Source organism: Arvicanthis niloticus, chromosome 28, assembly GCF_011762505.2.
Source record: "Arvicanthis niloticus isolate mArvNil1 chromosome 28, mArvNil1.pat.X, whole genome shotgun sequence".
In the NCBI taxonomy this organism is placed as follows: Eukaryota; Metazoa; Chordata; class Mammalia; order Rodentia; family Muridae; genus Arvicanthis; species Arvicanthis niloticus.
In genome coordinates this window covers 16,756,116-16,783,440 of record NC_133436.1, presented here as the reverse complement: position 1 = coordinate 16,783,440, position 27,325 = coordinate 16,756,116, and the positions used below count along the sequence as shown (strand labels likewise).

General features: G+C 42.7%; 1 long non-coding RNA gene across 1 annotated transcript; it reads left to right on the top strand.

The window, feature by feature from the left end:
* Positions 1-737: 737 nt before the first annotated feature.
* On the top strand, positions 738-6,533 carry LOC143440128 (uncharacterized). Its single transcript, XR_013108001.1, has 3 exons — positions 738-986; positions 1,632-1,820; positions 3,270-6,533. It is a non-coding gene; the product is annotated as an uncharacterized LOC143440128 (long non-coding RNA).
* Positions 6,534-27,325: the final 20,792 nt, after the last annotated feature.

The following is a 27,325-nucleotide window of genomic DNA, read 5'->3' as shown; positions in this document are numbered from 1 at the left end:
CCTACATGTTTTTCTCACAGATACATACCCTATCTGTTGCAACTTCACTGTCAAGAATCTTTCTTCACACTGGTATGAAGGACAGTGTTCAGTGAATGGAATATCCTTCCTTCAGTATAGCGACAACAAGGCAAAGCCTTTGGGTAACCTGGGAAAGGAGGTAAATGCCACCAAAGAATGGGAAGTTCTGACCCAAAGCATAAAAGACATTGGAGAAGAGTTCAAGAAACATCTACGTAACATGAAACCAAAGCCAGTCGAGACCAGAGGTAAGACCGGGACAGGAAACAAAGACAGGGGTATCAACAAGAAACAGGAAGAACATGCTGGGTGGTGGTGGCATGCACTTTTAATCCCAGCACTCAGGAGGCAGAGCCAGGCAGATCTCTGAAATCTAGGTCAGGCCGGTCTACAGAAAAGGTTCCAGGAGAGACACAGCTACACTGAGAGACCGTGCTTTGAAAAATGAAACAAAAGGAAAAAAAGAAAGAAAGAAAAAAGAAACAAGAGGAGTAGAGCACATGTAAGAGAAGGCGATAGACGCATTTGTATTAAAAAACCTGAATATTGATTGAACCTGGAAGTACATGGTACCTGAATTGTAAGACATGGCAAGCCAGGGAGGAAAGAAAACAGGTGTCTAAGTGTGTGGAGGAAGATTTGAAATTTCATGGGTGAGGACCAAAGCGAGGAAGATGATGGTGTTGTGTCATTTTCAGGTAATCACATCTTGCAGGGCACCATGGTATATCAACATAAAGAAAAAAGATTCAATGATCCCTCCTGGGCCTTCACCACTGATGGAGAATATTTCCTCCACTTTTATCCAAGAAACAAGACATGGACAGCAACCAAACCTGAAGCCAACAGTACCATAAAGTCATTGGAGACTAATACTGAACTAGAAAACCTTCTCTCTTATTTCTCCACGAGAGATATCAATTACAGTATTGATGCATTCTTAAAACTATGGAAGAAAATGTCAAGTAAGTGATTAAGCATATAACCACAAGGAAATGTCCACAGGGTGGGAAAGGCAGCAGTTCTCTCAAAAGGTCTGATGACTTTCCTGTGTGGATTCCATTTGTGCATAATGGAAAATTGGATAGACTTAGCCAGTGATTACTTTGTCGTCTTCCTCTCTGTAGTTCCTTGATGATCACAAGGGTTCCTCCTTCTCTTCTCATTTCTCAGTGTTTCTCACTCCTTATAAACCAATGACATGCCATTAATTGGCCTCTCCTCAGCTGCCAGTCTATATGCATCACTCTAACCTTCCAGGTTTTTCTTTTGTCTGTTATAGCTGCCCTTCCACCAGCTCCAGCATCACTTTTGAAGGCATCACTGTCTTTCTCTGGCACAATTAAATACCCCAAATTATGCCAACATCAAGAAAGTTCCTACCACAGTAAATATGTCACAATATTTGATGGTTCAGTATATATTTGCTTTCTTTGATAGTGAAATAAACTGTAAGAACATCTTACACACACATCCTCTTCATCTTTCTATCCAGAGTCTGGAAAATAGTTATTACACTTGAGTACTTTGGAGTTCCTAGAGAGAGAATTTGCTGATGGAGGTGTGTTTTTAATCTTCACCCATTTTTTTAAAATTTATTTTTTTAACAGGATCAGCAATAACGGCTCTGAATATCACCCAGCTTACATCTGCCACCGAGACGTCACCTATAATGAATAGCACTCATCCTACCAATGACAGTCAGCGTTCAAATGCCACCTGGATTCTGTTGGTATTATTGATATTAATAGTCATTTGATTTGTCATCTTCTTGGCCAAGAGGCAGATCAAAATAAAAGGTAACGAACATGGCAGGTCCTCACTCTTTTTCTTGGTCATATTAATTGGGTAATGACATAGAAGGAGTGTCCCTATGGCTTCATCAAAGCCACTCTCCATTGCAGTGGCTATCTGTCCATGAGAATGATGCCAGCCATTCTTAATCTTGAGCCCCCACTCCACAGTAATGTTGGAGATAGCAATTGTTGCCTATTGGAGGCTAGTATAGTCAGCATAACTTTGCAGTCAGAGGAAGGATGAAACAGGAAAGTCCTCCTGAGGGGACAGAAAATCCAAGGACCAAGGATTCAAATAAGAACAAGAAAAACCGAAATGAGGTGTTCCTTTCTCATAATCAAAAAAAAAAAAAGGTTCCCAAGACTGTAATTAAATTCTGTTTTCTTTCTGGGGATGACATGATCCAACACAATAATTCTTATACCTAGGATTAAGTCTGTGCATTAGTAGCACCCAGCTTATTAAGGGACAGCCCTTAATACAAAATGATCAGAATGAGCAGACTATTTAGGGAGTTGGTATTGTGTGACCAACCTGTAATTCTAGCACTCAGGAAGCCAAGGTAGAAGGACGAGCAAGTTCAAAGCCAGCCTGGGCTTCATAGTCACATCTTGTCAAAAGAACAAAGAAAACAAAATCCATTCAATTAACTTGATCACTCCACTGAGCCACAATTTATGTGGAAGTAAGTTTCCAATGTCTCTGTCCTCTGAAGTTGAAGTCGTCTGTGTTTATGCCGATAAAGTTAGCCAAGTGCTCACTGCTGTCATTGTTAGATTTGCCAAATACAGTCTAGAGTCAAAATCCAGACTGGTGATGAAAAAGCCAGTGTTCTAACTATTTTAATATGAACTCAAAATATTTGCTATATGCATAGGATGATAAAACATTTACATCTAATATCATGTGACATCAGATGTTTCAGTCAACATAATCATTTTGGAATAACTTTTAGTCCATAAAGTTCTTAAATCTACCTGTATATTTGGTTCAACCTACAGTTCCAGTATATGGAAACGTGAGGCAGGAGGGCTGCTGGAAGAATTCAAGCCTGTTGTGGATTATACACTAAGCTCAAAGCCACCATAGGCAATAAAGTGAAGCCTTGGCCCACCACCAAAAATTAAAGATAAAATGTCAGCAAAGACAGAAACGCGTGTGTATTATTCTAGTGTTTTATATTTGCTGATTTTTTGTTTCCTGAATCATTTTAAAATTTTTATTCACAATTATTGTTTCAGTACACTTACAACTCCAGAAACATCTGAAGTTTTAGCATACCAGAGCTTAGAGTGGCAGAAAGATCTAGAAGGAAAAATGAAGGAGAAAAGGATTGGGCAGCTGAGTTCCCTGGTCTGTGATGTGGGGGAGTGTCTGGGAAAGGAAGTAGAGTGGGTACTGCAGCTGATGCCCAGGAGCACACTGTAATCCACACCTCTTTTTTGTCATAGGTGTTTCCTGTTGCTTCTCTTCCTCTGTACTCTGATCTGCAGTCCTCATCACCAGCTGTGTCAGGTGACACTTGAACACTGCCTGTGGTTTCTTCAGAAAAGGACTCAAACATACGTATTTCTGATGGCATCTCTGAAATCTGTGCTGTTGACGTTGGACCAGACAGGTGGGAATCCAGGAGACTGATGGCTGACAGTACTCCACTCACCAGGGCATCAGAGTGCACTAGGCTGTTGCTTTAGGGACTTTCTCTTGCTCTGATCCTGTTCCTTCCTCCCTCTTGATGGCATTGAGGAGGTCAAGCTGGGCCTAGCTCTAAAGTAGTCGTCACTGTGCAAGACACTGGCTTGCCCTGGGTCACTCCATTTTACAGTCAGCAATTGGCTCCCTTCTGAGTGCAATGCAGACATTGGAGGACGTGACACTTCACTTTACACACAGACACAAGTCAGCTCAAGAATATCCAAGATGCAGAAGCTGATAATTAACTCAATCTCCAAAGTAAAAATATGACACTTAATAAACTTATCAAAGTAGGTTGGAAGCCATGAGCACATGTACATATCAAAACCTTATCAGAGAACCAGCACTGAGGATTTATCTCATCCTCACTTGGACCCCTAAAGAGGCCACCAGACCCTGAAATGGTCACAGCCCCCACAAACTTGCCATCTGTCTATCTGTGTGTCAAGGAACCTGCAGGCAGAGGACTCCTGACCATCTTAAGGCTTCAGCTCCATCTACACCGCTAACGTCTCCTCCTTGAGTCACTGTCTGACAGCTCACCTGCTGCTCCATGCTACTGTGGGTCTGCATCTCACCTGCTGGATCCTGGGGTCCTGCACCTCACCTCTGCAGGTCACTCAGTCCTGAGGCCTGGTGCAGCCCTGCAGCCCTGCAGCCCTCCACTAGCTTTCTTGACAGCTCCTCTAACCACCTGCATTGAGTCTGTCTGTGTGACTAGAATCCCTCTGTCTCTGTCTCTAGTCTGGTCTCTATGAACTCTAATGGCATCCTGTTTACTCTTTAATGCCATTCTGTGATAACTGTGTGGTGTACAATGTGTGATCTGAGAGATTATTTAATAGTTAAGACTGGAGTTAAAGGGCAAGGTGTTGGCCAGTAGTCAAAGGTAATTAAGACTATGTGGAAAATACAGCCTGTGAATTGGATGGAGCTGGTAAATTAATACACACATGTGGGCAGCTATTTTCCTAGTGTAACTCACTCACTCAGGATATTATAACCATCTACTGAGTAAACTGTCCTTTGGCAATGAAATCAGGAATACACAATGATTTTAAACAAATGAAATGTTGAAAGATATTCAGCACCCCTCCCAAACCCAGGTCAACAGAGACTAAGCTTGCTCCATTGACCCAGTGTCTATCTTATACCACAGTGTAAGCGCACACTCTTCAAGTGAGATCGGAATGGTGTGTTAGGAACAGGGGAGCCTTGCATCCATCCTCTCAGGAGCAGTGGGTTAGCAAAAATAAACAATAAAGCAGAAAAAGAAGCGAGCAAACCTCAGATCACACATCTACGATTATTAATATATACGACGAGAATATCGCTGTACTATAGTACGAATTTTACTGCTCGAAAGAAAACTAAGAGAAATGTTAACATCTGTAAGAAATAGGAATAACAGACTAAGTAAAAGCTAAGTCCTCAAATGGTGTTGCCTCTAGGGCCACATAGGACCACAGAGCCCAAGTACGAACACGGGACAGTAACAGACCATATACTGCCATGTCCATACTGCCATGAATAGTCCATACTGCCATGCCAGGAACTATCAGAAGGCACAGTATTGGCATAGAAATGTTACAAGAGTGACTGAAAATTATATATATGTTTTAGTAAGGATCAAGGGACAAAGAGACAGCTCGGTCATATAGTGCTTGCCCCTCACAAGCATGAGGACCTGAGTTCTCACCTTAGAACCTATGCACACTGTGGTGGCACATGCTTGTTATCCCAGTGCAGGGGACAGCAAGAGACAAGTACATCTCTGGGACTTCTTCATTAGCCAAAGTAGTTGAATTGAAGAGTTTCAGTACAGACGGTCTCAAAACACAGTGGATATGGCATCCTGAGGAGTGATATCCAAACGTAACGCATAGTCTCCATATGTATATGAATGAGCATGCACACATGCGTATACACAAACACGAAAGATAAACACTGTGGTCCCAAATACAGTTCGTGACATATCCAGAAGCAACATTCCTGAGAGGAAATGGCATTTCTAATACTAGTTGTGCGATATTACCTGGTCTTGTCCTCTGGGCCATTTTTATATTCGTATTTTAATAGATTTGAGGGGAACACCTCACATCTTGTTAGTTAATAGTTTTCATAGAACCATTGTTCAGCTACTGGCCTTTGGTTCCAGGATTGGGTAGGATTCGCCTTCTAGTTGTGTGAGTTAGCATGAGGCAGTGAGTGAGACTCTGAGCTGGTTATTAAACGCGAATATTTTGATTATATTTTCAAGGGAGGGACTCTTTGAATCTGCATTGCTGCCCTGAAAGATGAGCAGATCATGTGGATAAGTGATGCAGATGCTTCCTTGTGGAGGGGGCGGGCTCACTGCTGAGAATGGAATATTGAGAGCCCTGTCTGAAACTTTTGAGCTCTCATAGGGTCATAAGATCATAACAGTTAAAAAGGGATTGACGAACATTTAGGAGAGGGGAAAGACAGTTATTACACGAGGTTGGAGGCCAGACTCTGACCTCACTCAGAGGTGAAGTTGTGCTTGGGGCTGACAGAGAGGTGTTGGTGTAGATGGTAGTGATGGATAGCCCTGCACAATGCTATCTCCATCTTAGTGGCTTCTAATCTAAAGGATATAAATCACACTGGAGATTTAAGAGAGACCAGCCAAAGACACCACAGATTTAAAAAAAGGAATACGTTGTAAGCAGAAATAAAGAATTGTAAGCCACAGTGGTTAAAGGGGGAAACCACCATTTGGAATTTTCAGACAGGCAGGAAGTATAACAATAGTGATTGAGGCCAAGGAGAAATGATAGAAATGTAGAAGTAAGGGCTTCATAAACTGATGTAAGGACTCAGATTAATTCTGCTGTAATTTAGGCTTTTTGTTTTCCTGGAAGGTATAAAACCCTGAACACAGCAAACTTCCCCATATTTTGTGTCTTACAAAGAGGGTTTAGATGTACAACATTGTCAAGTCTTACATTGTCACTGGTTAATGTACCTTTTCACAGCTAGCTTCAAGACCCTGGTAACATTGCATGTATAATGCTGATATTTTCTTTTTTCTTCAAAAATTTAAAGTATTAATTTATGTGTTAAATTTGCTTGCATCTGATGAATTAAAAAAAATTGAACTAAGCTTGCATGTTCTCTTGGTTTCTTATTAGCCAATTTTAGTTAAACCCTTTGGGGGAGGGACATTATCATGTAAACAGTCCTACATAGCATGTATCTGTAGGTGGAAAGCAGGTACATCAAATCAAATACTTAGGGTATAGATGTTTCAGGCCACCAGCCACACACACACACACACACACACACACACACACACACACAAACACACACACACCATTGCACAGGTGAACAGGAGTTCACAGAAAGACCCACAAAAGTTAGTTGACTAAGTCAATCCTCAAAGATGTGAGATGCTGGAACAGCACAGGTTTCAATATACATTGTATTGGGCCATCGTAACCTGCTTAGGACCCACTTATTGCCCTCTGTCTTATGTGACCTAACATTCTTGTGGCTATTAGCTGCATCCTGAGAATTTATGAACAATCCTTTGAGATTTCCCTAACCCAGTAGCTAAGAATTTTATCAGATAATGTGTGAGGCCCACAGTTGGAATTTCCCAGCCTTGCCTGATGTACCCACCTATGTACTTCAAAGATAATTGATTCATGACTTTCTTGTGTCTTTCTAGAAAACGTTCATAAAATTACTGCCAGGTAAAATTGAGGGTAACCTAAATCTGTGGTCACTCTGATAGGCTGGCCACGGTCTTTCAAGTTTGTCTCCATAAAAAAAGTATCTTTTACCCATTTGAGGGTTGGTTTTTCCTTTTTATGCACGGAAGCGACTCTCCGCACTGTAATAGGAAACATTACATATACAAATAGGAAGACCATATATCATGATGAGTTTTATCAGAGTGCACCCTGAGGAGGGACAGTGTGCAAGATGGGGGCCTCAGGCACAGAGATCATGCAGAACCCTGAAAGGGGGGCACAGTGAAATCATGGAATGAAGTGAAGCCTCTTAGGGCAACTTGGGTTAGAGAAGAAAGCTCCTTTATTATTGGCAGAAGATGTTTGAGGAAGGAAGGACTGCTTATAATTGTTTCCTAAGTTCCTGTACAATGTTCTGCAGCAAGGGTGAGAGAAAGTCCATGTCTAGTCAGGAGAAGGAGCATATGAGAGGGCCCTGCAGGCTGAGGCTGAGAGGGGAGAGAGAAAAAACAAAGGGAGGCCAGAGGGTGGAGACTGGAAAGAAGTGTCATGCAGAGGAGGGAGGGTAGGTAAGAAGGCAGAGTTTGAGCAGGGTTTAGTGGGAGGATCTGCTGGGGTCACAGGGCAGGACTCTCACACCTGAGGGTCCTATCACACAGCCATGAAGGCTTAGCTACAAGAATCAGAGAATCCTTGCCTGCATCATCACCAGAGAGGTGTGATTGCAGATACAGCTGATGTGACATAAGCAAGACAGTGCTCTCAGTGTGAGAATGGGTCCAAAAGGAAAATTGTGTTACAAAGGAAAGAAGTGTTTTCTGTAGGATAGTGTCAACATCAGATACTAGGCAGTGTTGCATATATATCCTGTGGCGAGTTAGAAGGCACTATGGCTAACAGATAGAATTGGTCCCATCCAAAATGTAATACTGAGCCTGAAAGTGACCACCCAGGCTATCTACCATTGCTCAGATCATTGGGCATCTTAAGGGAAGAACCTTCCTGGACCACAGCACAGAAACTCAGCTTCACTGCAGACATGACCTGAGCAGAAGGATTGGCAGATTAACATCAAACATGTGCTCTGGACACTTGCAACCTGAAACAGATCACAAGTCAGTTCTGGGGGTGTGCTGGTGAGTTTTGTGTCAATTGCACACAAGATGGACCTATCAGAGTGAAAGAGCTTCTACTGAAAAAACTGCTGTTATAATATTGAGTTTTAACCAATCCTACAGAGAATTGACGGGATTAATGAGTCATGTGGGAGGGCCCAGCACATTGTTGGTCATGTGCCTACATGAATAGTGGTCCTGAGTTCTGTAAGAAAGCAGGCTGAGTTAGCAAAGGGGCACAAGGGAGTAAGCAGCACCCCACCTCAGCCCCCCCCCCCCACGTGCAATAAGAGACTCCAGTGCTTTGAAGATGCCAATACCATGGGATGACCAGCAAGAACTGACTCTGCAGTGCGGGGGAGCCAGCTGGAGCCTGGAAGACAAGCTGTATGCTATGTGGGTCAGAGCTGAAGAAGTGGCCCAAGACACTGAGAGGATCTAGAAGACTGTGAGTGGATCCCAGACATTGAATACTGAGTATTTATGGGTGTAGATGGGTTTTCCTTTGTTCGTATTGCAGTGGTGCTCTCATTCTTCCTTGTGAAATAAAAAGAAATTTAACTTAATTTTGGTGATTAAGTTTTAAGAAGTCTAGGTTTCTATAGAGATTGAACTTTTAAAGTGTATGAATTGGTAAGGATCATGGGAGTTTTTATATCCTTTGTGTTTTGTTTTGTGATATTATATAAATGTGCCATGTTCAGGATAAATGAGAAAGATTCTGATTAAAATATATTGTATCAAAATAAATAAATAAATGTGTTGTGTTTGTGTGTCAAGGTGACAAGGTTTCAGTTGTGCTGGCAATTTTTTTTCAAGGTGTCAGAAGCTAGAGTTTCATTCCTAATTTTCTTTGTGGCATGATGCTTTATCATAACATTAGTAACTCTAATCACAGAAAAAAGGGACTCACTGTAATGCAGAGAGTCACACCCTGGTCACCCAGAGTCCCTTGCATCAGGGTGCCTGTCCAGAAACCAAAGTGGCTGACTCAAATTTCAGTCAGGCACTGTTTCCCTTCCATGCTGAAGAATAACAAGAATTGTCAAGTAGGGAAGTGAGAGAGAGGGTGATGAGATTCTCACAGTGTGTTCAGGATTCTGGAAATGAGTGTCACTCTTCCTTTACCATTAGAGTGCACCTATTATGAAGTCAGCCCATAAGTCTTGCTCAGAAGTCTGAGAGTCAGTCCTTAAGTTATATCATGAAACATCTCAACCCCTGACAAATCGAGGAAAGTCTAGACTCCAACATGGAGGCCAGTGGGTCTCCCTGCAAAGTCTCCTGAGACTGTAGTTTTCACCTGCACACAGACTGCTCCAACAACCACTACAAGCAACAGAGAAAATGGAGGAAGGCCAAAAAAAAAAAAAAAAAAAAAAAAATAGTTTCCCATCCAGGCCACCAAGGTTTTCCTCATGGGGATGAGCCCAAAGCATGGACAAACACATTTACCAAGACAAACATGTATGTCACCCCATCTGAGAGTCCGGCATAGGAGGGGAAGAAAGGATGTAAGAGCAAGAAGGAGTGGGATGATGGGAAATGCTGTTCTCCAGGCAGGGGCTCATTGTTGAACTCTCAGTAGGACTGCATGTGCTTGATCCCTGCACAAGAGCAGGCCTGTAAAAAAGACACACACACACACACACACACACACACACACACACACACACACACTCACTTACTTATATAGAGAGAAAGAGACAGAGAGAGACAGAGAGGGAGAGAGAGAGAGAGGGAGAGAGGGAGAGGCAGAGGGAAAGAGGAAGGGGAGAGGGAGAGAGGGAGAGAGGGAGAGAGGGAGAGAGGGAGAGAAGGAGAGAGGGAGAGAGGGAGAGAGGGAGAGAGGGAGAGAGGGGGAGAGGGGGAGAGGGAGAGAGGGAGAGAGGGGAAGAGGGAGAGAGGGAGAGAGGGGAAGAGGGAGAGGGAGAGAGGGAGAGGGAGAGAGGGGAGGGAGGGGAGGAGGAAAGGAGGGAAGGAGGGAGGGAGAGAGGGAGAGAAGGGGAGTGAGAGAGGGGGAGTGAGAGAGAGGGAGGGAGGGAGGGGGAGAGAGGGGGAGTGAGAGAGAGGGAGGGAGGGAGGGGGAGAGAGGGGGAGAGAGGGGCAGAGGGAGAGGGAGAGTGGGGGAGAGGGGGAAAGGGGGAGGGGGAGGGAGGAGAGAGAGGGAGAGAGAGGGGGTGGGGGTAAAAGAGGGGGGAGAGAGGTGGGTTGGGGGTGAGAGAGGGGGGTAAGGGGGTGAGAGGGGTAGGAGGGGGAGAGGGGGAGGGAGAGAGGAAGGGAGAGAGGGGGAGAGGGAGAGGGGGAGAGAGAGGAGAGGGAGAGGGAGGAGAGGGAGAGGGAAGGGAGGGAGAGGGAGGAGAGGGAGAGGGAGGAGAGGGAGAGAGAAAGGGAGAAAAGCAGATATAGAAGAACTTTAAAGAAAGACATCTAGAGGGGAAGGAATGGAAAGGAGAGACTGATCCAAGGGTTGATATCATTGATTTATGTTTCATGTATGTATCAGACCTATTGTTTTGGTGACTTTCTCTTCAAATAGCTGCATGACACTGGTCACCTACATATGGAAAGCTAGGGCCAGCCTGTGTCAGTTAACGATCATCACTGCACTGGCTGGAGAATCATGGTGGAGGCAGTTAGTTGAGCATACTGTCTACTACGGAATTACCCAGCAATTCAATTCTATGACCTCTGTAAGACTCAGATCATGAACCACAAAAGTCTGTGTCCTGACACCAAAAAATGAGTTTGAGGGTTCAGACTGTTTGTGAAGCATCAATGTAAAGTCTGACAAGGTCCATAGTAATCACTCTAATGTGTAGAATGTCTGCCACTCTCTGACTGTATTATCTGAGACCCAGTTGTATGCCCTTCACTTGAGAGCTTTTAGGGCCTGTAGGGTTTGACCCTGATTAAGCTTGCTACTTGAAAAACTGGCTTTGTAAAGGTTTAAAGTCTCCATGTGACTGTCATCTATATAAATCATGGAAGACTATATAAAACATCGAAAAAGCAAGGTCTCTGTTTGCCTGCTTCTCTTTACCCCAGCTATTATGTGTCTTTATTCACTGGTATTGGGATCTACTTCCTTGAAATTCTAGTGTAAACCTGCTGAGACATCCAGGCTCATAAACTTGACAATTTCTGGATTCTTGGACTTTTAGTACATAGGCCCCAAGGTGGGATTAGCTAGGCTATGTCCTTTAAGTCATTCTAATAAATTCAAAATATATGTATACACACACACATATATATATATTTATATGTAGATATACATGCACATATGTTTATATGCCTATATATTATATATGCATATATACTATACATATGGATATTTAATATTGGAAGACACACCTTTACTTCTGATCATCTGATCTGGAAAAACCCACCTCTAATGTAGGCCACACCTTTTTCAATAAGTGTATATAAACACATGGAAGAAGTAAATTTTTGCTATTCCCTTGCTTGCTCTGGCCTTGCTTGCAAGTCTGTTCCTTCACTGTCATTAGACATCACCACTTCAGAATTCTGATACTGAAGATCACCTGAGACATCCAGCCTTGTGCACTGGGATTTTAGTACTCATGTACTTCTGAAGTGTATTCGTTCCATTCATAACCAGCTGTTGTTGCATGAGCTGGGCCCCAGGCTGTATAGCATTCTAATACATCACCTTTCTATATGGAAAGATTCATTCTGTATGTTTTAAACTCGAGCACCCTGGCTGACACAACGGTCAGGTGTTTAAGACCATGTAGGTTTCACACTTTAACCTCTTTCTGATGTGATCACATGAGGCTCCTTGGCACTTATTTTGAAGGACTTACCAGACCACTCTGACCTCCATTAATTTTCTCATTCAGTAATACTCTTCTCAAATGCAAAAAGGTACTGCTGTCTGTGTGGTTTCCCTTGTGAACACTAAAGACTTTTCCTTTGTCCTGATTCCTTCTGCTTGTTACAGAATGCATGTTGGCTAACTTCTGCACTCTTCATGATCTGTTTTATCAACAGGAGAGAACTCTTATCAGAACCATGGGTGCTTTTGACTTGTCTCATTATCCCCATTTTACCTGGCACCTAGATGATCTGGAAGGAAAGCCCAAAATTATGACCATTGTCTTAGCCTCCATGTGTGGACTGTTGAAGGACCAGTACACCATTCTTGAAGAACAGATGGTCCTTTGAAATATAGCCACTGGAGAACATTGAAACTTTGACCCAAAATTGACTCTGTTAAGGCTTTTTTTTTCACAATTAAGATGCAAAAAAAATTAGAAAACTATAGGCAGTGATCTTGATCATGTCAGACAATTGTTATATAACCTTTACAATCTAACTTTTTTTGAGAGAGAGAGAGAGAGAGAGAGAGAGAGAGAGAGAGAGAGAGAGATTTTTATGTGGTATCTCTGGGTGGCCTGGAATTTTCTAAGTAGTCCAGGCTGGTTGCAAACTCACAAACATCTTGCCTTTGCCACCCAAGTACTGGGACTAAAAGCACAAGCTTCCACAGTTGATCCCAGCCCCCCTTTAAAAATATATATCTTTAATCTTTTTTTTTAAAAGTCTAGTTGTTATCCTCCTCCAGGCCTTCCGTAGGATAGCTGCTCGTCGCATTGCTCCTTCCCCTGTCTCCAAGAGGATGTCCCCATCCTCTCAACCCACCTCACGAGGCCTCCCCACTCACTGGGGCCTCAATTCTCTCAAGGGTTAAGTACATCTTCTCTCACTGAAGCTGACCAGGCTATACTCTTTTGGATATGGGTCTGGGGCCTGGTACCAGCTACTGTATGCTGCCTGGTTGGTGGATCAGTGTCTGAGAGATCTTGGGGCTCTGGGTTTTTGAGACTCCTGGCCTTCTTATGGAGTTGCCCTTCTCCTCAACTTCTTCCAGACTTTCCCTAGTTCAACCACAGATCTTATCAACTTCATTCCATTGGTTGGATTTAAGTATCTGCATCTGTCTCAGTCAGCTGCTTGTTGGGTCTCTTGAAGGACAGCCACGCTAGGCTCCTGTCTATAACATACCATAACATCAGTAATTGTGTCCGGCCTTGGAGCCTCCGGTGAGATGGATCCAAAATTGGGCCAGTCACTGGAGCTCCTTTCCCTCAGTCTCTTCTCCATGTTTGTCCTTGCAGTTCCTTCAGACAGGAACAATATTGGGTCAGTGCTTTTGACTGTGAGATGGCAACCCCATCCCTCCACTTGATGCCCTGTCTTCTACTGGAGGTGGACTCTACAAGTTCCATTTCCCCACCATTGGACATTTCATCTAAGGTCCCTCCCTTTGAGTCCTGAGGGCCTCTCACCTCCCAGGTCACTGATACATTCCGGAGGGTCCCGCCATGGAGACCCTAAGAGAACACAAATGCCAGCCCAGGCTACTATACCCTGCAAAACTCTCAATCATCATAGATGAAAAAACAAAAAACAAAATATACCATGACCGAAGTGTTAACAGCATAGTTAACAGTGAGAGGCTGAAACCAGACAAGTGTCCACTCATAGCCTGTGCTCAGTATGTCACTGGAGGTCCTAGCTAATTGGGACAAAAAGGAACTAAATGCTTCCAGAGTGGACATGAGGGGCTAAGGAGTCTCTACTTATAGATGACACGGTAGTAAACATAGAAACCATGAAGAGTCCAGCAAGTGATCTTAGGAGTAACAAATTGAGTGTAAAGATACAGAGGAGAAAAATCAGCAGACACACAAAAGTATCAGTTTCCTTTGCAGACACTAGCAACTATTGTGTGAACTTTAAATTTAGAGAACGGCTTCACTTTTCAGCAAGAACAAACATCTCAGCCAAGGGGTATAGAGATCTGAGATGGAAAACTGCAGAGGAGATGAAAGAAACTGAAAAGGCCACAAATAGTTGGGGACACACCTGTAGTAGCTGATTGCAAGAATTATAATGTTCACACTAATCAAAATGACCTACAGACTCTATGTGATCGCTCTTAAAATCTCAATTGCATTCTCCATAGGAAGGGAAAAGACAAATATGCAAGCTCGAACTGAAATATTAAAGCCTTCATGCAATAAAAATAGTTCTTAATTTTTATTTTTGTTATATATATATATGTGTGTGTGTGTGTGTGTGTGTGTGTGTGTGTGTTTTGCTCATATGTGTGTCTGTGCTCCACACTGTTCTAGATGGTTGTGACTGGTAAATGGCTCTTTACCATGCAATGCTGTGTCTTCAACATTGATTTCTTGTAGAATGTGCCCAGCGCTCAGACACTTCATTAGCATTGAAATTCACTGGTTTATTTAAATGGACAGTAGATATTATCAGGCCAGGCATTTCTCCAGAAGAACATATGAGCAACCAACAAGTGTATAAAAGATGATTCATGTAACTGATCACCAGAAAAATGTGCAGAAAACTCAGTGGGAAAGAAGTTGCTGCCCAAACCCGAGGACTTGAGGTGAGCTCTCCTGCACACATGTAAAAGCCAAGCTCAGTATTGTGGGGATGTAATCACAGCACTGTAGGGCAGAGACAGGTGCATTACAGGGACTCACTGGAGTGAGTACAAGTCAAAGTTCAGATTCTCTGAGAGATTATATCTTCCAAGTAGAGTAGAGAGAAATATTTTTATCTTTGTAAGGAACTGGAATCAGGGACTTGAGCAACAGCCTCAGTCTAGGGATAGTTTACACAGTCTGTGAGGCTTAAAGAAAAAGATCTATAACGAATTCTCAAAACTGTTGTCCTTTATGATATCAAGAGAATAAGAGGAGTGAGCTTGTAGAATTGTGTCCTTGAATCAGAAAGTGAGAGTGGGTTCTAAAGAGTGTCTCATAGTAAGAAAGCAGGGGACAGAGACAGCAAATCAAAGCAAGAGGTGTTGGGCAAGATCGTTCATGGGGATGAAAACACGTGACCCCAAGCAGGATGTTCCGTGTTGGCTCATGTCAACTTGTCACCAAAACCATCTCACAGGAGGGAACCTCAACTGAGAAAATCTCTCAATATGATCACAATGCTGGGCTGTGGGAAGCCTAGAAGGCACTTTCTTAATTACTGGTTGATGTTCAAAAGTGAAGTCTCCCCTGGGCTTGTAGACTTGGTGGTTGTAAGAAAGCAGGCTGAGCAGGTTGTGAGGAGCAAGCCAGTATAGTAGCACTTCCCCATGGCCACCGTATAAACTTGTGCCCTGTTTTGCCCTGCTGGAGTTTTGGCTTTGACTTCCCATGGTGGACTGTGAATGGGGATACATAAACCATGTAAGCCTGCTCCTTCCAAATAACTTTGGTCATGGCGTTTTGTCACAGCCATAGAGACACTAAGACACATGACACCTGAGTTCCAGCCCAGAACCCAGTGGATGGACTGGACACTAGGGAGAGGAAACAGATCTGCAAGAGGCTCCCAAGAGCAGAGCAGTGGAGAGTCTGGATGCAGCATCTTACCATGGACAGATGACTCCACAGTGACAGGCCTTGTAGCTTGGCTGCAAATGGACTTGGGAGAACTTGATAGGGTTCAGTTCAGATGGTTTCTGGTGACCTTTGTCCTGTGGGAGGAGAAGATAGACCCAATCACTCACATTAGTGTGAGGGGGGTGACTCAAAAGGATTTTGTGTGCTGGAGTTCCACATGCCCTTGGTTATCAGTGTGACAAAACACTGAGACAGTTAATGAATGAGTCTCTGGATCTAGTAAGATCTATGACACAGGAGGACTGCAAATGCTGAGACTCAAAAAGAGTACTTTATGGAAGAGTGGGCACAACTAGGTTCTGAATGTGTGCTTAATAAGATCTGTTAAGAGAGATGAGTCTGGAGTCTATGATATGGCTCAGTGTGTAAGAGCAATGGCTGATCTTCTAGAGGACAGGGGTTCAAATCCCAGATCCCACATTATTGCCTCCAACTCTCTGTTACTCCAGTCCTTATGTTTATTTAACTCCTCCAACAACACTGCATGTACACGGTGCACAGACATTAAGGCAGGCAAGAGCAGACAAAAGTAAATGAGTAAGTAAATATTTTGTAAATACTGTTAGATTTATCTGATAAGGGAAATGGGAAGGTGGCAGATGCTCCTTAGGGAAGCGGAAGGAGGTTAACACAGAAGGTGGGAAGAAGGTAAAGAAGAATGACAGGATAAAGTTGATCCCATGGGGAAAAGCCAAAAAAAGGTCTCTTTCAGGAAGGGAGGCGGTGGAGGCAAACACAGGAAAAGGAGAGCAGGAGGAAAATAACAGTATGAATGGTGAAAAAGTCACAAGGAGTCACACTGTTAACTATGTCCGAAAATGAACGCGCAAGAAAACAATCACGTTATAACACACGTAATTCAGCATAAAAATATACATATATGTTTTTATGAACTTTTTCCATTGGGGCTGATAACACTTCCTCCAAGAGACTACCTAACAAAGCCCCAATAGTATACAAGACAAGTCCTCTTTAAGTTGCTTGTCAGGCCTGGCTAAGAATTTTCTAAACATCCAGTGTATTGCTGCACTAAACCTTTCTGGTCCTGGGCTTTTATTGGTTGGGAGACTTTTAATGACTGCTTTATTTCTTTAGGGGTTATGGGACTGTAAATCTATACCTTGGGCTGTTCTTATTCTAGTATTCAGTGACAACCTTCATCCTCTTTGGGTAGGACTCAGACACAGCAAGTCCTTCCCCCTGGTCTGAGCACTTGATTTTGACAGTGTGTGAAGAAAGTATCTCCTGCAGCTTCCATACCACAGATGACTGCAGCCTGAGACGTCTTCCCCTACAGAGAACAATATCATGATTGTCTAACCTGTCTCCTTATCCCGATGCACAGAACAAACCTGCTGATATTACTGGCTGCTGCAGGTGTACAGCCATAAAAGCCTACATGCCATCAGATCCCAGCTTTTCTGAACATGTTTCTGTTGTTTATTCATTACCTGTGACCCCAGTCAGGCCAGTCTCAAAGCCATGTATGTTCAGACAAACATGGCAGTTTTAAAAACGATGAGTGCTTTCAGTGCCTTGAAAATGTTAGCAGGGCTCAGTGAGAAGACTCTTTTTCATGCCTGATGCACTGTAGTCTGAAAGTCTGTCTCATGTGACTTTTTCCACATTCCAGGGTCTACACAATTGTCAAAGCAGTCACAGAGCACTTTGACAGTGGACAAAGTCTGCAGTCTGAACTGTCCCTATGGCTGAACTAACACTGGGACTAAGGATTACAGACTAGTCATGGTTCAGAAGGATCTTTACCCTTCTCTCCAACCTCCCTCTGTCTGACAGGTATGGGGAGAATCAGACAGAGAGCACACACAGCCCTGCAGAGCATATTAGGAATGTTTCTTGGCTGATGACATGTGACTTGTCTTCTCACAGAAAGGGTATTTTGCTACCATAGTAGAGGAGGCATGAGACCTCAAACTAAATTGTGTCAGATTGTGTGGCAGGCACTATGCTTGGAAGACAACAATTTGAGTGTCTCTGTGTGGCTCCCTGGGGCCTCATCCTTTCTGTTTGTTCTAGGTATAGCAGCATCATGTGTTAAGAGGAACCCAAAGGGTCACTAAGATCTTGACACTCCTGAATACTTGTTGTGACCATGTGCTGTTCATCTTTGGACCACAAGTCCAGGTTTTCACTCATGTTTCTTCCTGGTGACTCCCCCACTGGGCCTCTTGTCAATCAAGACTTTCTTATGAAGCCAGACTCCTAAAGACCCAGTTAAGAGCAAAGTCTAAAGAGTTGCAGAATGGAGAGCTTCCAGGAAAAGGGAAGGATTAGGGAAGTCCAAGCTGAGCACCCAGAGACACAAAGGGAAGTCATCACCAGAACAGCAGATGTGTATGCTCACCACTCCTGATGCCTGTCCTGTGTTCTGCACACCAACTGCAGGTTTCTGGGAGAAACAATATCAGCTAAACCAAAAGCTTGTTTTGTGGTATCTTAGCAACCATCAATCTGCAATGTCTGTAAAGTAATCATCTAAAGCATAGTGGGTTCTTTGGGTAGTAGACTGAAGGCAAGGGACTCTGAGAACTCAGACAGCACATGGTGGAGGTATGCTTTCTGTTTGGCTTGATGATGTGTTTGCTTTTAAATTAAAACAATGTCAGAATGGTCCTGTTGGTGGCCATATAAAGCATAAGGGTCACCTAAGAGTATTGCAAGTCAGATTGCTTTTAGTGGATCCACACCTTGGGAACATGTATGACAGTGTTATTCTGGGCAGACAGGAAACCCCTTTTCTCTCTAAATGACAACATTGACAAGAGTTTCCTGGAAATCAAAGGCCAAATACATATAAACACTGCCCTTCTCCCACCCCCATAATACCAGCTAGAGAGTCTTACAGAAGACAAGTGGTTAACTTAGGGGTATAAGCCTAAGTTATAAAGAGGAGGTCCATATTCTATAAGGATCAAGAAGGAGGAACTGCCTTGAACTCCTAGCCAAGCTTCAGGAATTTTCTGTGGTTGTTTTCAGGCAGGATGTGACTAATATTTTCCCTTCCTTTCTGACAGATAAAATCGTCCTAAGGTGGCCAGGGTCTACAGAAGGAACCATGGAGCTGGCTGCAGCCTCCAAGGTCCTTTGCTGTTACTTCTCCCTGCTGTCCCTGCTGTCTGTTTGTCTGTGTTCAGGGATAAAAGGTGAGTTTCTGAGATCTGATGGGGGAAGCAGGGTGATGGGTGTGACAGGGGGAGGATGGAGAGGAGGAGGGAACCCAATTTGTACGTGTTCCCTGCTTTGTCTGTGAATTTCCAAAGCCTGGGTGGAGGTTGGGGTTGGGGTGGGGGAGCACAGCTGTCTCTGTCTTGAGCTAGCCAGTGACTTCCTGGAACAGGACCCTGAGGGGAATCCTGGGACCCAGAGTGGGAGGACAGGACCTCCTCAGCCCAGAGACTCTTTCCAGAAGAGTTTAGGTCCCAAGTTCCTTCTAGTCCTCACCCCACCTCTTCCCCTCTTTACCTGAACTGGCTCTCTCTTCAGGAGTTCCCTGGCCCTTTTGCTTTTGAACTTCCCAGTGTGCTTTACCGGATCATAGCACAGGCAACCAGCAGCTGCTCCACACCTCCCCTCAAAGTCTGTCACTTTTGGTGAAGAGATCACTCAGTAGCCTAGGCTAACCTTAAACTAGAAGTTTGCACCCAAATACAAGAATTAAGGGTCTGTGCCTTCACACTAACATTTACAACCCACTTGGTTTATGTTGAGCTGCCACCCAGCTCACCTCCCTTCCCTGCCCTGTCCTGCCTCACTATTCCACTAGAAAGGGCTTTAAGCCCTTCCTTCATTGGGTACTCCTGGAATATGCAGTGGTGTTTTCCAGTAACTGAGTTCAGCCTGAGGACAAGTTTAACATAAGATGGAGTGTAAATACAAAATGGAGTTTGTAATGTTAGGCTGTTCCCTTCAGATCTCTGTTCTTCCCTTTCTCTATCAGCAACCTTAGCACTGGGCTCTCCTTGCTGGAAGCTGGTGTCATCTTAAGGGACAAATCTCTTTTCCAATGGACTGGAGAGTTTCCCCCAGTCACTGTGCTCTGCTTTCTTCTTCTTCCAAGGACAAGTAGCCTGAAGCTGCCAGTGTTCGTTTTCCTGTCCATCAGACATTTTAATGAAGTGAGAAGGAACCTCAGGCAATCAAAACAGTGAACTTCAAAAGTTTAGGTGTCGGAGTTGGAAGGAAGTGTGAAGATGAGAATTAAAAGTGGTAGAGGAGACAGTGGGGAGAAGCAGAGAGGAAGGTGGTTGAGCCTGTATACCTCCAGCAGAGAAGGCGGGGCCTGGAGAGACTATGTTCTAACATCTCCTTTTCTATTGTATAGTGAGTGTGCTGCATTGCCGATAAGTGTTCTTTTACCAATGTCCTTTAGTAGACTGGTTCTCAGTCGCATGTTGTGGATTTGTCTCAGTGCTGAAGCACGCATGGGAGACTGTGTACGGATGCACTTGGCTATTGCTTGCCACGCTTCTCAACTCTGCTTACTATAAGTGTCCTCTTCCCATTGTACTGCATGTCTTCTTTTGCTGCTGAAAGACCACAGCCCATAAGTGTGCTGAGACGTAAGAACTGGCTTGAGGGAAGATGGCACCGGGCAGGTTGCAGCCTGTCTTAGAGTTTTATTGCTGTGACAGCATGACCACAGCAGCTCTTGTAAAGGAAATCGTTTATGTTGGGCTGACTTATGGTTCAGAGGGTTGGTCCAATATCATCATGCCTAGAAGCGCAGCTTCATGTAGCAGACAGGGTTCTAAAAGTGTAGCTGAGAATTCTATATCCTGATTGGCAGGCAGCAGGGAGAAAATGAAACTTACTATCTCCAATAGCGCCCCTCCCTATGAGCCTATGGGGGCCATTTTCTGGCCATAGTCTTTCATATTTGCCTCCAGGACAAAGGATCTCTTACTCCTTTGAGGGAAGTTTTTTTTTTTTTCCTTTTTACACATGGAAGCAACTCTCAGAACTGTAAAAGAAAACATGAAGATCATATACCAAGGTTAGTGTTCATTAGATTGTACCTTTCGTAGGGACAAGGTAGAAGATGGGGGACTCAGGGACAAAGCTCATGCAGAACCCTGACAAGGACACAGTAAAGGCACAAAATGAAAAGTGAAGCCTCTTGGGGCTACTTGGGTAAGAGAAGAAAGCTCCTTTACTGTTGGCAAAAGATGTTTGAGAGAAGACAGCTTCTAATTGTTCTCTAAGTTCCTGTACAATGTTCTTCAGCAGGGTGAGGGAAAGCCCACATCCAGGGAGGGGAAGGAGCATATGAGGGGCTGAGGCTGAGAGGGGAGGGAGAAAAAAAACAAAGGGAGGCCAGAGGGTTGGGGACTGGAGAGAAGTGTCAAGCAGAGGGGGCATGGTGGCAAAGAAGCCAGAGTTTGAGCAGGGTTTAGTGGGAGGATCTGCTGGGGTCACAGGGCAGGACTCACACACTTGAGGGTCCTGTCACACCGCCATGAAGGCTTAGCTATAAGGATCAGAGAATCCTTGTCTGCATCATCACCAGAGAGGTGTGACTATGTGACATCAGAAAGACAGTGCTCTCAGTGTGAGAATGAAAGGAAAATTGTGTTACAAAGGAAGTGTTTTCTTTGAGAAAGACTGAACATCAGATTCAGCCTTTTTTTTTTTTTTTTTTGAATACTTTATAGAGTGAATTAGAAGGCACTATGGCCAACAGATAGATTTGGTCCCATCCAAAATGCCATACTGAGCCTGAAAGTGCCCACTGGGGTGCCAGACCCAGGATCTCCACCATTGCTCACAAACCATGCCTCCTTTCTGGGCATCTTCAGAGAAGAACCCTCCTGGACCACAGCACAGAAACTCAGCTTCACGGCAGAAATGAACTGAGCAGATGGTTTGGCAAAACATCAAACATAAACTTTGGACACTTGAAACCTGAAGCTGACTACAAGTCAGCTCTGAGGGTGTGCTGGCTATCTTCATGTCAACTTCCCAGAAGATGGACTTCCCAGACTTGAGGGCACTTCTACTGAGTACATGCCGTTATAATATTGAGTTGTAGCCAATTGTACAGGGAATTGACTAGATTAATGGTCATGTGGAAGGGCCCAGCAGATTGTTGGTCAGGCGCCCACAGGAATAGTGGTCCTGGGTTCTATAAGAAAGCAGCTGAGTTAGCAAAGGGAGCAAGGGAGTAAGCAGCAGCCCTCTGTGAAAGTTCCTCTGTCAGAGTTCATATTATTATCAGTTCATATCACCCTGTAACAGTCCTGGAGAGATTACTTGGTGTTTGAAGAGCACTGGCTGCTCTCACAGAAGTCCCAGGTTCTTTAATTCCCAGCACCCACCCATGGCTCACCTCCATCTGCAAGTGCAGCTGCAGAAGATGCTCTAGTCTTGGTAGGCCTCTGTATTTAACACACAACTGAAACAATCAGTGACATCATTTGTATGTAGAAGATTTGTGTTAGGTCAAGGCTGCGTAAGGTCAAATTTATAAGAACATTTTTGTGATTTCATGAATTAAAAGCAGAACAAAACTTACATACTCTCTTATTCATATAAAATCAATTTAAAGTAACCCCCTTTGGGGGACTTTCTTGTATAATTATGCATTATATAGCATTATTATTATATAGAAACTGTGTTTCACTTGCGGTGCAGGGATGGAGGGAAGGGATGCCATTCATCCCACCAAACAGAACTTAACCCAAACAAGTGAGCAGGCAGAATTAACTTTTCTTGGAGCTCCTAGCAGCAAGTTTCCAAGCCAGTGCATGAGGAGAGGGCACTGGGGTGACTCAGGCAACAAACACTAGGTGTATCCTTGTCCAGAAGTTTCATTTTGCTATTCTGCATGTTGCTATAGGCTGTAGGCTTTTTATTTCAACCAATCCGAAGGTACCTTAGACAAGAAAAGAAAGACAGAGACACAGCTTCAGACAATTTGCAAAAACATTATTCCTAGAAAATGTAGCATATCAACCTGATGAAAAATAGCTATAATCTAGAAAGGATTGAGAATTTTCAGAAAGCAAAAAGGGCGTGGTGGGGGGGTGCGTAGTGGGCAACAAGGTTTTCATTAAGAAGTGAATGTTTGGGAGTGAACATGCCACCTTGTACTTCTGACTTTTCACAGGATTATGAGCTTGCATTTAGAAAAATGAAGACTGTTAACAACCATAACTTGGCTTTAAAAGATCTCTCAATGGGGAACCTTTTCGAAAGGATTTTCAGCGTAAAAGTATCTTGGCAGAGGCCAAAAAAAAAAAAAAAAAAAAAAAAAAACCACAACATACAACAGTCTGGATGCAAAAGATTTATCAGGGAGGGGGTATGCAAAATGGCTGCCTCTGAGTGGGGATAAACATAGAGCCAGCCCAGGTCATGATGGAGAGTTTATAGCAGAGAATGGAGCGTGTGCACAGGCAAAACACAGGCTGCGGTGAAAATATGTCTGTATTTGCCATAAGTGATGATGGCCCTATTGGTGCTGAGTAATTGAAGGTGAGAGGAATCTATTTCCAAAATGTGGACAGTTCTTAGTTGACTAACCATTTCTCCTGTTTGCTTATTCTACAAGATTAGGAAATAGGAAGGGGTGACTGGTGAGCAGACAGTAAGGGCTCCATGTTCTTTAGACTGCTTCCTGATGTCTGAAGGTATTGACCTTTTTGGGAACCCAAGAAAGCTGGAATGCTGGCCACAACCAGAAGGAGGAGGCTGTTTCCCTTACCTTCCAGGCTCTGCAGAACCTTTTGAGGCTGGGGAAGTCCAGGCCGTATTGGGGCAGTTTGCAGTCTTTACTTGATTGGAAATCTGCTGAAATAGACATAGATTAGGGACAAAAGGTAAAGTTAAGGAGACCAGGAGAAAAGTCTTATCTTAATAAATCAAATTGAGCCAAATTAAAAATATAAAAACGGGTTTTAATAGGAATTGGTTGCTTCACATTCAATTCACTGACTTCACAGGAGGAGGTCAGGGAAGTCACATGCCTATGCTGGGGTAGGGACTTTTTATAGGGGAGGGGAGGGGAAGCAGTGATGTGCTTGTAAGGTACTGGGGTATTGCCTAATTACACGAGTTTAGGGCCCTGTACATGGGTCTTCGGTCATGTGATCACTTTCGAATCTGAAACTAGGTTGTTGTCTTTGCCTGGTGTTTTGCATGGGCTATCTTTGAGGGCTTTTGCAAGCTCTGTCTCCTAGCCAAAAGAGAAGGGCAGGGACTTCCCAGTCAACCTCAAGGCAGGATACACAGAGAGCAGGCCTTTCAAGATAAGAATAGAAAATTAATGGAAATTTAAGAAGTCAATGCTACAGTAAACAGCTGGGTTCTTCGAACATGGGCTCCGTGGGAACTCGGAGATTGCTTAGCTGGCATTTGACACACTGATGGCTGGAGAATAGGCTTATGCAGTAAATAGAAGGGAATTTAGTTGAAGTTAAATACATAGGAAAGGGTAGTAATTCAAATTATATAAAGAGAAAGGGGATATAATTATATATCCACAGACATATTAATCTCCATAGAAGGGAGAAATAAATGAAAATTGCTTTAATTGTTTTTAAGGATAGAACAGCAAAAATAATGGTAATTGCTTTAACTGTTTCTAAATATGCATGGATGAATAAATGAATCTAGGCCTTTGATCTCCATGTGTACAAAAAAAAAAAAAAAAAAAAATAAAGAAAGAAGAGGCATGGACACAGGTTTCTTGTGAGTCTAAAGGCAACCTAACCTCTAAACAAATCCAGATCAGCTCAGGCTACACAGAGAAACCCTATCTCAATAAATGATATTGTTTTAAAGAGATATTAATCTCCACAGAAGGGAGGAATAATTGAAATTTTCTGTCATTTTTTAAAAATGTTTTTAAGTAATGATTTTTTTTTGAATTGTTCTAATTTTCAAAATGAAGGTGGTTGTAAGTTTGGTGGTTATTGTATTACTAATCTTCTGTGAGAAAGGTCAAAGTAGAGCAGGCCTAAAGAAAAAAGAGGATGCTGAATTGACTCAACCTACATTTTTATTATTTCGGGTTGCCATAACAAGGACATGCTATTTTGGGAGAGAGGAGCTGTATTTGCGCTAACAGGAAAGGATAAAAGGCTTTGAACTTCTTCCAAAGTAATATGCATCAGACATGATAGGGGAAGATTCCTTGAAGATCTTGGCCGCAGACAGGAAGAAAAAAAACCAAGAAGACCAAACAGGCCAGGTTTGAATTGCTGATTTATCTGCATGGGAGCAGCCCTGAAACTGGCTCAGCCAGAAAAATGTCTCTAGCCAAAACTTCAGCTAGACATAGCCAATAAACCTAGTCGCTTTCAGAATTGTCAAAATTTATCATGCCATCATTTCATATGGCATGAATGGAGATTTATTAAGATTTGGTTATTGATCAAAGTAACTTATAAAAAGTAGTTGTCTTTAAACTGCTCAAACAAGCAAAAATTCATCCGTAACTGATCTGTTCACCTTGCACAATCCATACAAATATCTTTATAGATATAAATATTGGTTGTAAGGTTCATATATTATAGAATAAAACACCAAGAATTCACGGTATGCTGAGATGACCTGCTGTTCCAGCTCCCTGCCTGATCCTGCCTTAACTGACCTGCTGTTTCCAGAGACTTGCTTCCAGGACAGCTTCAGGAATGGCTTCTAATCTCTGATGACTTCAGTTCTTCCAGTCTTTCAGATGGTTCCAGTCAGGACTTTTAAACCCTGAACTTTCTCAGCATGCAGAGACTGGACAACAAATGCTACAGTTAGGTTTCTTAAGTCTAGCTAATTTTTTTCTAATTTTCTTGCCCCTCCCCCCAAAAGGAATTCTTTGCCCCAATTTAGCAGGAAGCAGTCATAGAAAACTGTCATCCAAATCCCTTAAATTGGGGTGTCTGGCTTTGGTTATTTTATGAATTATAGATATGTTGTCATTTAAGGGCTGACTTACAAATAATTATAGTTTTGGACAGGGAAGAAACTAAACAGAGGGCTTAGACTCAAGGATCTATAACTTTCCTTTTTTATTTAGGGAAAAAGAATGGGGTTGAAAAGAAGAAGGTGGGATAGAGTAATATAAGAAATCAGATATATGGGAATGGATTATTAAATTTACTGTTAAACAAAGCACTTTACAGAAATAATCTCACATTGGTAGAAAACTTGATATTTTCATACAGAATTGAAGTTATATTTTCTTGCCTTGGTACAAAATTTTGGATATTGACACAAGTTTAAGGTTTTCATTGGTATAACTCTTTGTATATTGAAACAAAATTTAAAATTAATTTTGTTACACTTAGATAGGCATTGTGCCTATGCATCCCACTTAAGAAAACAAGGCTTAGATCCAGTCCTTTTAATAGCTGCTATCACAAACTGAGTAGGATGATTAATTAATGCAAGAATAGTCAGATAGTGAAACTCATATTAGAGTCTAATTTAGTTAATTACAATAAAATGTTTTCAAAGTTATTCATATAGTAAATAGCTAAAAATCAATGTTTAACAGTGCAGCTGTGCTATATATAGATAGATGGTCTTCAAAAGCATCAGAGATCCACAAAATATGACATTTAAAATCATTTTATTATTAAAAGATCTTTTGATTATGAGACAGATCTGCTCCTGACAGTATCCCCATTCCACTTTGAAGAAAATATTGAGCATCAGTTTCTCCATGTGGAGTTGCTTTATTTGTGGCAAGCTGGCCACAGGGCAAGAAATGCTGGAATTTCATCTGCAGAAGAATGCTGTTCAAAAACCAAAAACCAAACGAATGCAGGATAGTCAACTGCTAAGCTCTGCCAAGACAGGGTAAGCTACCTGCTTCATTTAAAGTCTGTTAGATGTTCTGGGTCAGAAGGATGAAGATAGATGTTTCAACATTATAAGGAATATTGGGGACTGTCCAGGTATCAGTTGTCTCTGCCAATTGGTTAAGTTTTTGAAGCTGTGTCTTTGTGGTTCCTGCATACTCAGTTAATATTTAATTCCTGCTAAAATCTCTGATGGGGTTGAAGACTCATTATATATAGTCTCACAATTAAATTTAACTTGTCTAGCATTGAAGATGTTCTAGATTTGAAAAGATGGGTTTCAGATGGTAATGCAAATTAAAATCAAACATGATTGAGGTACAGAATTGTAAGCTTTTTATATTAAGAATGATAACAATACTTTATCTAAATTGATAAATGATAATATGATGGATTGGATGGTATATGTATATATCATACCTTACAATTTACATACTTGCTTTAATTGTGTTCAATTTATATCTGAGAGAAAAGAGCCTTTTTTGGATTAAAAGCAGGGATTGTGAGTTTTTGTCTTTTACTATCCATTGTAATACTAAGTGTAGGTTCCCAAAACCTAGAGTCTGCAACACAGCCCCTGTGAACCTGGGCCCCAGATAATTCTAGTTGGTGAATAAAGATGCCAACAGCCAATAACTGTGGAGAAGAGACATAGGTGGGGTTGAGATTTTCATGGGGTTAGAGAGAGGAGACCAGGAGGAGAG